Below are 9,944 nucleotides of genomic sequence, written 5' to 3'. Positions count from 1 at the left end.
AGGCAGCCAGCACAAAAAAAAGAAATCCAATAGAATCCATTAAAAATGAAAAGTGTCAAACACCCGGTGTGCAAAAAGAAATCATGCCAACATTAAAGGTAAGCAAATAACATTTAGAACTGAAGTTCAGGAAATTGAGTTCACAACCACGAAGCCAGGCATCACTGCAGCTGGTCCAGGAGCCTGTTAGTTGCAGGCCACAGCCCCAGTTCAATGCAGAGATGAGAAAAACCTTGTGGTGCGGCGAGATGAACACCAATCCATCCCTTGCCTCAGGCCCCAATACCCTGATCTTTTTATGCTGGCCTGTGCCTAACTCGGCCAAAAATGACTCGTTCCTTGCTCTCAGACCTGTGTCCTGCCTCTTCAGTATGCTCCTGGGCCTGAGGTCCACAGCCTCGATTTGGTTTGAACCCGACCTTTTCAATCCGGTCTGGCACTTAAATTGGTTAAACATTGCCTTGTGCATTGCTCTCAGGCCTAGGCTCTGCCACTTCGACTCTGCCTCACGTTGGAAATACCACTTCAAATCGGCTCCAAGTTAACTCCAGGAATGGCCAAATATCAGCTCGTTCCTCACTCTCAGGCCCAGGCCTCGCTGCCTTGATTCAGCCATACATGTCACACCACAACCGTCCTGCACCTTCAACACTTCACAGCACAGAAAATGCCTGGTTGCAAAGGCGGTTCTAAAGCTCATCTTCATAAGTGAAGCTATAGGCTATTGACTGCAGTGATCATTGTCCATAAAAAGTGTGATTAATAAATAGTTAGTAGATTTGTTTGCTGCCAGTATGGCATCACTGCATTTCACCATCTTAAACCGGAACTAGATTGATTCCAGAGAGAGTGGATTTGCCATTTGAGGAGAATCCAAGTAGACTGGAACTGAATTTTTTAGAATATAGAAGAACAAGAAGACATCTCATCAAATGACAGTTTGCATGGACAGTTTGGAGGGGAACGTGGAGATGATGGTGCCTGCTAACATTGACTTTGGTGCTAAACTGAGAAATGCATTTAGAACATAGACCATAGAAAGGCACAGTACAGAAACAACCCATTCCACCCATCCTGTCTGTGGCCAGGGTAATCCCAAATGAAAATAATCCCAATTGCCTGCATCTGATCATTGATCCTCCTTTACCAGTTCAGCTATCTGTCTAAATAACACTTCTGTATCTGTTTCTACCACTACACCTGGCAGCGTGATCTACACACATAGCACTCTGTGTAAATAAAAAAAATTGTACTGCATATCTCTCTTAAGATTTCCCCTCTACTTGAAAATTTTGACCTTTGCACTTGACATTTTTATCCCAGGAAAAGACTCTGACTGTCTATTCTATCTCTGCCTCTTGTTACTTTAAAAACTGCTTTTGGGTTTCCACTCAACCTTCAATGCTCCAGAGAAAACAGTTCAAGTCTGTCCAATCTCTTCCTATAGCCGACACTCTCTAAGCCAGGCAGCATCCTGGTTAACTTACACTGCATACTCCCTGAAGCCTTCCTTCTTGAAACGGGGTGACCAGAAATGAACTCAATACTGTGGCCTAACGAAAGATTTGTACAGCTGCAACATGACTTCCTGACTCTTATGCTAAATGCCCTGTCTGACACATACGTTTGGATGCTGTTCATAGACTTTAGTTCAGCATTCAACACAATCATCCCTCAGAAACTGATTGGAAAGCTGAGCCTTTTGGGCCTGAACACCTCCCTCTGCAACTGGATCCTAGAATTCCTGAATGGGAGATCTCAGTCAGTCCGGATTGGGAGCAGCATCAACACCATCACACTGAGCACGGGGGCTCCCCAGGGCTGTGTGCTCAGTCCACTGCTGTTAACTCTGCTGACCCACGACTGTGCTGCAACACACAGCTCGAACTCTATCATCAAGTTCGCCGACGACACCACCGTGGTGGGTCTCATCAGCAAGAACGACGAGTCAGCTTACAGAGAGGAGGTGCAGCAGCTAACGGACTGGTGCAGAGCCAACAACCTGTCTCTAAATGTGAACAAAACAAAAGAGATGGTTGTTGACTTCAGGAGGGCACAGAGCGACCACTCCCTGCTGAACATTGGCGGTTCCTCAGTAGAGATCGTAAAGAGCACTAAATTTCTTGGTGTTCACCTGGTGGAGAATCTCACCTGGTCCCTCAACACCAGCTCCATAGCAAAGAAAGCCCAGCAGCGTCTCTACTTTCTGCGAAGGCTGAGGAAAGTCCATCTCCCACCCCCCATCCTCATCACATTCTACAGGGATTGTATTGAGAGCATCCTGAGCAACTGCATAACTGCCTGGCTCGGAAATTGCACCATCTCGGATCACAAGACCCTGCAGCGGATAGTGAGGTCAGCTGAGAAGATCATTGGGGTCTCTCTTCCCGCCATCACAGATATTTACACTACATGGTGCATCCGCAAAGAAAACAGCATTATGAAGGACTCCATGTGCCCCTCATACAATCTCTTCTCCCTCCTGCCGTTTGGGAAAAGGCTCCGAAGCATTCAGGCTCTTACGACAAGACTATATAACAGTTTCTTCCCCCAAGCTATCAGACTCCTCAATACCCAAAGCCTGGACTAACACCTTACCCTACTGTCCTGTTTACTATTTATTGTAATGCCGGTACTACTTTTGTGCACTTTATGCAGTCCAGTGTAGCTCTGTGGTCTAGTATAGCTTTCTCTGTGTTTTTTTATTACGTAGTTCAGTCTAATTTTTTGTACTGTGTTATGTAAACCATGGTCCTGTAAAACATTATCTCATTTTTACTATGCACTGTACCAGCAGTTATAGTCGAAATGACAATAAAAATTGACTTGACTTGATGAATGCAAGTTTGTCTTATGGTTTCTCCACCAGCTTATCTGCTTGAGTTCATGGATCTATGGAGATGGACCCCAATATCTCCAGGATGTTGTTATTGCAAGATCAGGTAATGGCAATGTAAAATCTAGTCAGATAAAATTAATCAAACTTAGTTTTGAAGTTTTGAATTTTCAACAACTATTTCCAGATTTCATAACACCATGTGCAAAAAATGATCCCTAACTGTTAGAGTCGTAGGGTCACAAAACTCTACGGGCAGAAACAGGCCCTTCAGCACATCTAGTTCAAGCTGAACCATTAACCTGTCTATTCCCATTGACCACAGCTCCTGGACCATAGCACTTCATACCCACCCATCCATGTACCTAACCAAATTTACTTAACGTTGAAATTGAACCTGCACCCACTACTTCCGCTGGCAGCTTGTTCCACACTCTCACCACCCTCTGAGTGAAGAAGTTGCCCCTCATGTCCTCCTGAAACATATCACTTTTCGCCCTTAACCCATGACCTCTAGTTGTAGTCTCACTGAACCTCGAAGGAAAAACCTTATCTATATCTTTAATGATTTTTTTTACCTCTATCAAATCTCCCTTTATTTTTCTATGATCTAGAGAATAAAGTCTTAACCTATTCAATCTTTCCCTATAACTCAGGTTCTCAAGCCCTGGCAATATCCTTGTAAATTTTCTCCTTACTCTTTCAATCTTACTCATATTTCCTGTAAATAAGTGACGAAAACTGCACATAATACTTCAAATTAGGCCTCACCAATGCCTTATATGACTTCAGCATAAAATCCTATCTTCTGTACTTATTACATCAATTTATGAAGACCAATGTGCCAAAACCTTTCTTTACAACCCTATCTACTTGTGACGGCACTTTCAATGAATTATGAACCTGTATTCCTGGACTCCTCAGTTCTATCACACTTCTAATTGTCTTATTGTTCACCATGTAAGTCCTACCCTAGTTTGTCATCCCAAAGTGCAACACCTCACATTTGTCTGCATTAATTTCCATCTGCCATTTTTCAGCTTATTTTCCAGCTGACCCAGCTCCCATTGCAAGCTTTGGTAGTCTTCCTCACTATCTACTACAACCTCAATCTTGGTGTCATCTGCAAATTTACTGCTCCAGTTAACCACATTAAGATCATTCAGATCACTGACAAACAACAACAGACACATCACCGGTCTCTGTGGCACACCACTAGTCACGGGCCTCCAATCAGGGAGACAACCCTCTACTACCACTCTCTGCCTTCTCCTGCAAAGCCAATGTCTAATCCAGGTTACTACTTCATCTTAAATATCAAGCATGGAACCTTCTTGAATAACCTCCTATGCAAGACCTTGTAAAAAGGCTTTGCTAAAGTCCATGTAGACTACATCAATTGCCTTGCCTTCATCAATGTTCCTGGTAATTTCCTTGAAAAGCTCTAAAAGATTGATTATACCACACACAAAGCCATGTTGACAATTCTTAATCAGTCCATGTCTATCCAAATCCTTACATATTCAGTCTCTTAGAATACCTTTCAATAAATTACCCACTACTGATGTCAGGCCTATTCTTAGAGCATTTCTCAAACAATGGAATAACATTAGCCCTCCTCCATTCCACCAGCCTGTCACCCATAGTTAAGAACCTGGGCTTCTGTACCTCCCTCTGCAACTGGAGCCTTGACTTTCTAGCTGGAAGACCACAATCTGTGCAGATCAGAAAGAAAATCTCTGCCTTGCTGATAATTAACACTGGTGCACCTCAAGGATGTGGGCTTAGCCCACTGCCCTACTTTCTCTACGTCCATGACTGTGTGGTTAGGCATAGCTCAAATAAATCTGATGATGTTAGAACTTTTGTTGGCAAAATTTCAGACAGTGATGAGAAAGTGTACAGGAGTGAGATATATCAGTTAGTTGAGTGGTATCGCAGCAACTACCTTGCACTCAATGCCAAGAACAAAGAACTGACTGTGGACTTAAGAAAGGGTAAGGCAAGGGAATATACACCAGTCCTCATGGGGGTGATCAGAAGTGGAAAGAGTGAACAATTTTAAGTTCCTGGGTGTCAACATCTCCGATGATCTATCTTGGAACCAACATATTGATGCAGCTACAAAGAAGGTACAATAGCGGCCATATTTCATTAGCGGTTTGAGATTTGGTACGTCACCAAAGACATTCGCAAATTTCTATAGATGTACTGTGGACAGCATTTTAACTGGCTGTATTGTCGTCTTGTATGATTGGGAGGGGGTGCTACTGCAGAGTTGTAAACTCAGCCAGCTCCATCATGGGCACCCATCTCTGCAGTATCCAGGGCATCTTCAAGGATTTATGTCTCAGATAGGAGGAATCCATTATTAAGGAGCCCATCACTCAGGTCATGCTTTGTTCTCATTGCTACAGTCAAGGAGGTACAGAAGCCTGAAGGCACACACTCAGCGATTCAGGAACAGTGTCTTCCTTTCTGCCATCCGATTTCTGAATGAACGTTGAACCCATGAACACTACTTCACTAATATTTATTTCTATTTTTATGCAACTTATTTAACTATTTATTGTCCCTGGGTCCTTTAAGGTCTTCAGGAAAGTATGATTTTAACTTGGCTTTTCATGGTTTACATCAAGAAATTTCCAGTGCTAGTTTCTTTTGAAAATATCAACATGTAGCCTAACATATCTCTCATTTAATGTTGATTATTTTATGCAACACACACTGATGATTATCTTGAGATCAGGCAAACAAGCCAGAGCAAATAATGGTATGAAGTTTAATAGATTGACTATCAGGGAAAAAGCCTCAAAAATACAGCACCATAGAGGAGTGGTGCAAAAACATATAGTGCATGCATTACTGTGACCTTGTCCATTTATTCATAATCTAACATTACAAATCTCAATAAATGACTTTAATCTCAATAAGTTTAGTAGTATGCACACACCATTGCATTTCTGAAACATTCTCTCTGTTACTTGTCAGGATATTGTAGGCCCTCAATAGTTCAGATATTTATGTTGTCCTAAATCTGTAAAGTCTTGTTTTGTTTCAGATGGTCCCAATTACTGCTGCTGATCAGACCAGCATGAGATGACAATATTTGTAAGAGGCCAACGTCGTAGGATTGCTAGAGTTACATTTCTTATCTGAAAGTTTGTGTTATTATGAAGAACACCTTGTGGTGTTTCGTTTCAGTTTGGGTATCATATTCAAGCAATGTGTGGCAGAATTTTTGTGTCAAAGTTCTCTTTAAATCAGTTTCCTCTTTTTCTTCCCCCAGTAAATGAATGATCTGGAGGCAAAGAAATGCTCTATATGTGCTTTCATTCTCTGTATAATTTCAGCAGCTTATCTTACAGTGTAATTAACTGCTAGTATTCCAAGACGTTGTTTTGATATTTTCCTAGCAGTGAAGCAATACAAGGATTTTTACTTTACTGTTTGATTAATACACTCTATTTGTAGTTTTTGTCTGAATTATATGATTTTCCTATCAGTTGCGGAGATTTAAAGGATATAGTGACAACTCAGTGGACCAGGTTCTAAAATTGCAATGATGACAAACTATCAGCAATTGGCATCTTTGCACCGTAACACTGATATTGAACATCTGGAGAATGCAAATACACAACTAGATAGAAATCTTGAAACAGTTCCCTGAGATTTCATGCTCCTCAAAAAGGGTGTACTTAGTTAAATTTATCTTTGATGGTGGATCTGTAGATGTTAATGAATTGTTCAAGATTTCCAGGCATTTATGATCAAAACTTGATGTAAACTATTTGGACATGCCACTTTATTTGGCTGAAGTTTCTCTGTGTTTGTAATGACAGATTAAACCTTACTTATCATTTGGCAAACTCTGTAAAAGAAAATTAATTTATGTACATGCATTCTAATTCTTCATAAAATATTTTGAAATATCATGGATGTCAAAATGATAAATCATTATTGTTATATTTTATGCTTGTTCATGATATTTAACTTGCAAAAATTCATAATGAAAAATTCATTTTTACAAGCACCGTACAATGAATTTTAATCATGAACTACAGACTGTTTATTTTCACTTCCTGGCTTGCCAGTTATCAGTCTTTCAAAATATTTCCGGCAATTTGGCAGCTTCATCATTGCTGCATAACAGGGGCCCTTTAGAACCGGTGACTGACAGGAGCAGATTTCACTCAAGAGAGAGCCCATCCCACAGAGAACCTTATCAGTAGCTTTGTTCCAGTCCATGATGAACACTGACATTTTTCAGCTGAGCCATTGTTTCCATATCATTGGTTAAAGGGTTTTTTTTTATTTGGACAGCTGCTCACTATCACAGGTTGGTTTATGCATACCAATTTGAGATACGCAGCACAGAATCTTCAGCCCACATCCACCGAGATGCCACATCCATTTTCAAGCTGCTCCCACTTGCCAGTGGTTGACCTATAACCGTCTAAATCAGGATACCCAACTGGGGTCTGCTGGTTAGTGGTAGGGGTCCATGGCAAAAAAGAGATTGGGAACCCTTGGTCCAAACCTTTCCAAACTGTGTGTCTTTTGTTATTGTACCTGCCTCAGCCACTCCCTCTCACAGCTCACTTTATCTATGCCCCTCATGATTTTAAACACATCTTAGTCTCCTGCACTCTATGGAATAAGATCCTAGCCTGCCCAACCTCTCCCTATATTTCAGTCCCTCAATTCCTGGCAGCATCTTTATAAATCTTTTCTGTACTCTCTTGTATGTAATCTCATCTTTCTTAAAGCAGGGTGACTCCAAATGTGACCTCACAAGCAGTTTTACCATAACCTCCCATCTTTTATATTTAATGTCCTCATGTATGAAATCTAGCATGCCAAAAGTCTTCTTCAATACCCTGTTTAATGGTGATTCCACTTTTAGTGAACCATGCACTTGTACCCAACGGTCCCTCTATTCAACAACACTACCCAGGACCCTGGTAATCATGGCTGAAAACCTACCTAGATTTGACTTTCCAAAGACCACCTCATTTACTTTTCCCGTTTCTGAAGTTTTCATGTCTTTCTCCAAATAAAAACTAAGGAGAAGGACATGGAAACTCCACAAATGTCACAATAAATTTATCATCTGAATTGCAACTGACCCTGTTGTAATAATAATTTATATGGCATATACTAAGATGTGTCCAATCTATCATCCGGTAGTACTCGCATCTATGGTAATAAGGTGCTTTGAGAGGTTGCTTATGTCTATAATCAACTCCTGCCTAAGCAAGGACTTGGACCCACTGCAAACCACAATGGACCCACAGAGGATGCAACCTCAATGGTTCTTCACGCAGCCTTGGATCACCTGGGCAATACTAATACAGTACAGTACTTACATCATCTGTTTATTGACTACAGCTCAGCATTTAACACAATCATTCCTACAGTTATGATTAAAAAGCTCCAAAATCTGGGCTTCTGTATCTCCCTCTGAAACAGTATCTTTGACTCCCTCACCAGAAGACAGTCTGTGCAGATCAGAAATAACATCAACACTCACTGATAATCATCACTGGTGCACCTCAAGGATGTGTGCTTAGCCCATTGCCCTACTCTTTGTACACCCATGACTGTGTGGCTAGGCACAGCTCAAATACCATCTATAAATTTGCTGATGACAGAACTATTGTTGGCAGAATTTCAGATAGTGTTGAGAAGGTGTATAGGAATGATATTACATCAGCTGGTTGAGTGGTGTTGCAGCAACAACCTTGCACTTAAAGAGCAAACACGAGGAAATCTGCAGATGCTGGAAATTCAAACAACACACACAAAATGCTGGTGGAACACAGAAGGCCAGGCAGCATCTATAAGAAGAAGCAATGTCGACATTTTGGGCCGAGACCCTTCGTCAGAACGAAGCTCTCAGCCCGAAACGTCGACAGTGCTTCTCCCTATAGATTCTGCCTGGCCTGCTGTGTTCCACCAGCATTTTGTGTGTTGGTTGAACATTGCACTTAACATCGGTAGGACCAAAGAGTTGACTGTGGACTTAAAAAAGTGTAAGACAAGAGAACACAGTTCTCATCGAGGGATCAGAGGTAGAAAGGGTAAGTAATTTCAAGTTCCTGGGTGTCAACATCTCTGAGGATCTACCCTGGGCCCAACATATTGATGCAGTTAGTAAGAGGGCACGATAGTGGCTATATTTCATTAGGATTTTGAGATTAGGTATGTCATGAAAGACACAGACACATTTCTACAGCATTTCTGGAGAGCATTCTAATTGGTTGTATCACTATCTGGTATTGCCGGTGGGGGAGGTGCACAGGATCGAAATAAGCTGCAGAGCATTGTGAATTCAGTCAGCTCCATATAGAGCATCTTCAAGGAGCAATGCCTAAAAAGACAGCATTCATCATAAAGGACCCCCATCACCCAGGACTTTCCCTCTTCTCATTGTGACCATCAGCGAGGAGGTACAAGAGCCTTAAGGAACACATTAAATAATTCAGGAATAGTTTTTTTCCCCTTTGCTATCAGATCTCCGAATGGATATTGAACCCATGAACACCTCCTCATTACTCTTTTTTCACTCTGTTTGCACTACTTATTTAATTTAATTTTTTAAATACATATATGTAGACGTTTACTGCAAATTACTGTTTTTATTATGTATTGCAATGTACTGCTGCCATATAACAACAAATTGCACTCCATTTGCCAGTGATATTAAACCTGATTCTGATGAGTATTTTATGGACTAGGAGGATTTTGTTTCACTTTGTGCAGGTTAAGTACTCTCACATGGGACTAAAGAAGGAGCACTATAATCCCCCCCAAAGAGCAGAGGAGATTACCTCTTGCTTGTATCTTGGTGTGGTATGGCAGTCTGAATGTGCAGAAAAGTTAACAGCTGCAGAGAGTCAGAGAGAGTTCTGGACTCAGCCCAACACATTACATACATATCCCTTTCCACCATTGAAAGTATCTATAGGAGGCATTGCCTCAAGAAGGTGACGTTTACCATCAAAGAGCCCCACCATCTGGGCCATACCTTCTCACGGCTGTCATTAAGTAGGAAGTTTATAAGCTTGATGCACCAACACTAAGTCCAAGAACAATTATTTCTCTT

General features: G+C 41.4%; 1 long non-coding RNA gene across 1 annotated transcript; it reads left to right on the top strand.

The window, feature by feature from the left end:
• LOC132390787 (uncharacterized) lies at nucleotides 1–6,666 on the top strand. Its single transcript, XR_009511011.1, has 3 exons — nucleotides 1–98; nucleotides 2,870–2,942; nucleotides 5,898–6,666. It is a non-coding gene; the product is annotated as an uncharacterized LOC132390787 (long non-coding RNA).
• Nucleotides 6,667–9,944: the final 3,278 nt, after the last annotated feature.

Source organism: Hypanus sabinus, chromosome 3 (assembly GCF_030144855.1).
Source record: "Hypanus sabinus isolate sHypSab1 chromosome 3, sHypSab1.hap1, whole genome shotgun sequence".
NCBI lineage: Eukaryota > Metazoa > Chordata > Chondrichthyes > Myliobatiformes > Dasyatidae > Hypanus > Hypanus sabinus.
Note: the sequence above shows the minus strand (reverse complement) of the source record. Positions and strands in the feature narration are given on the sequence as shown.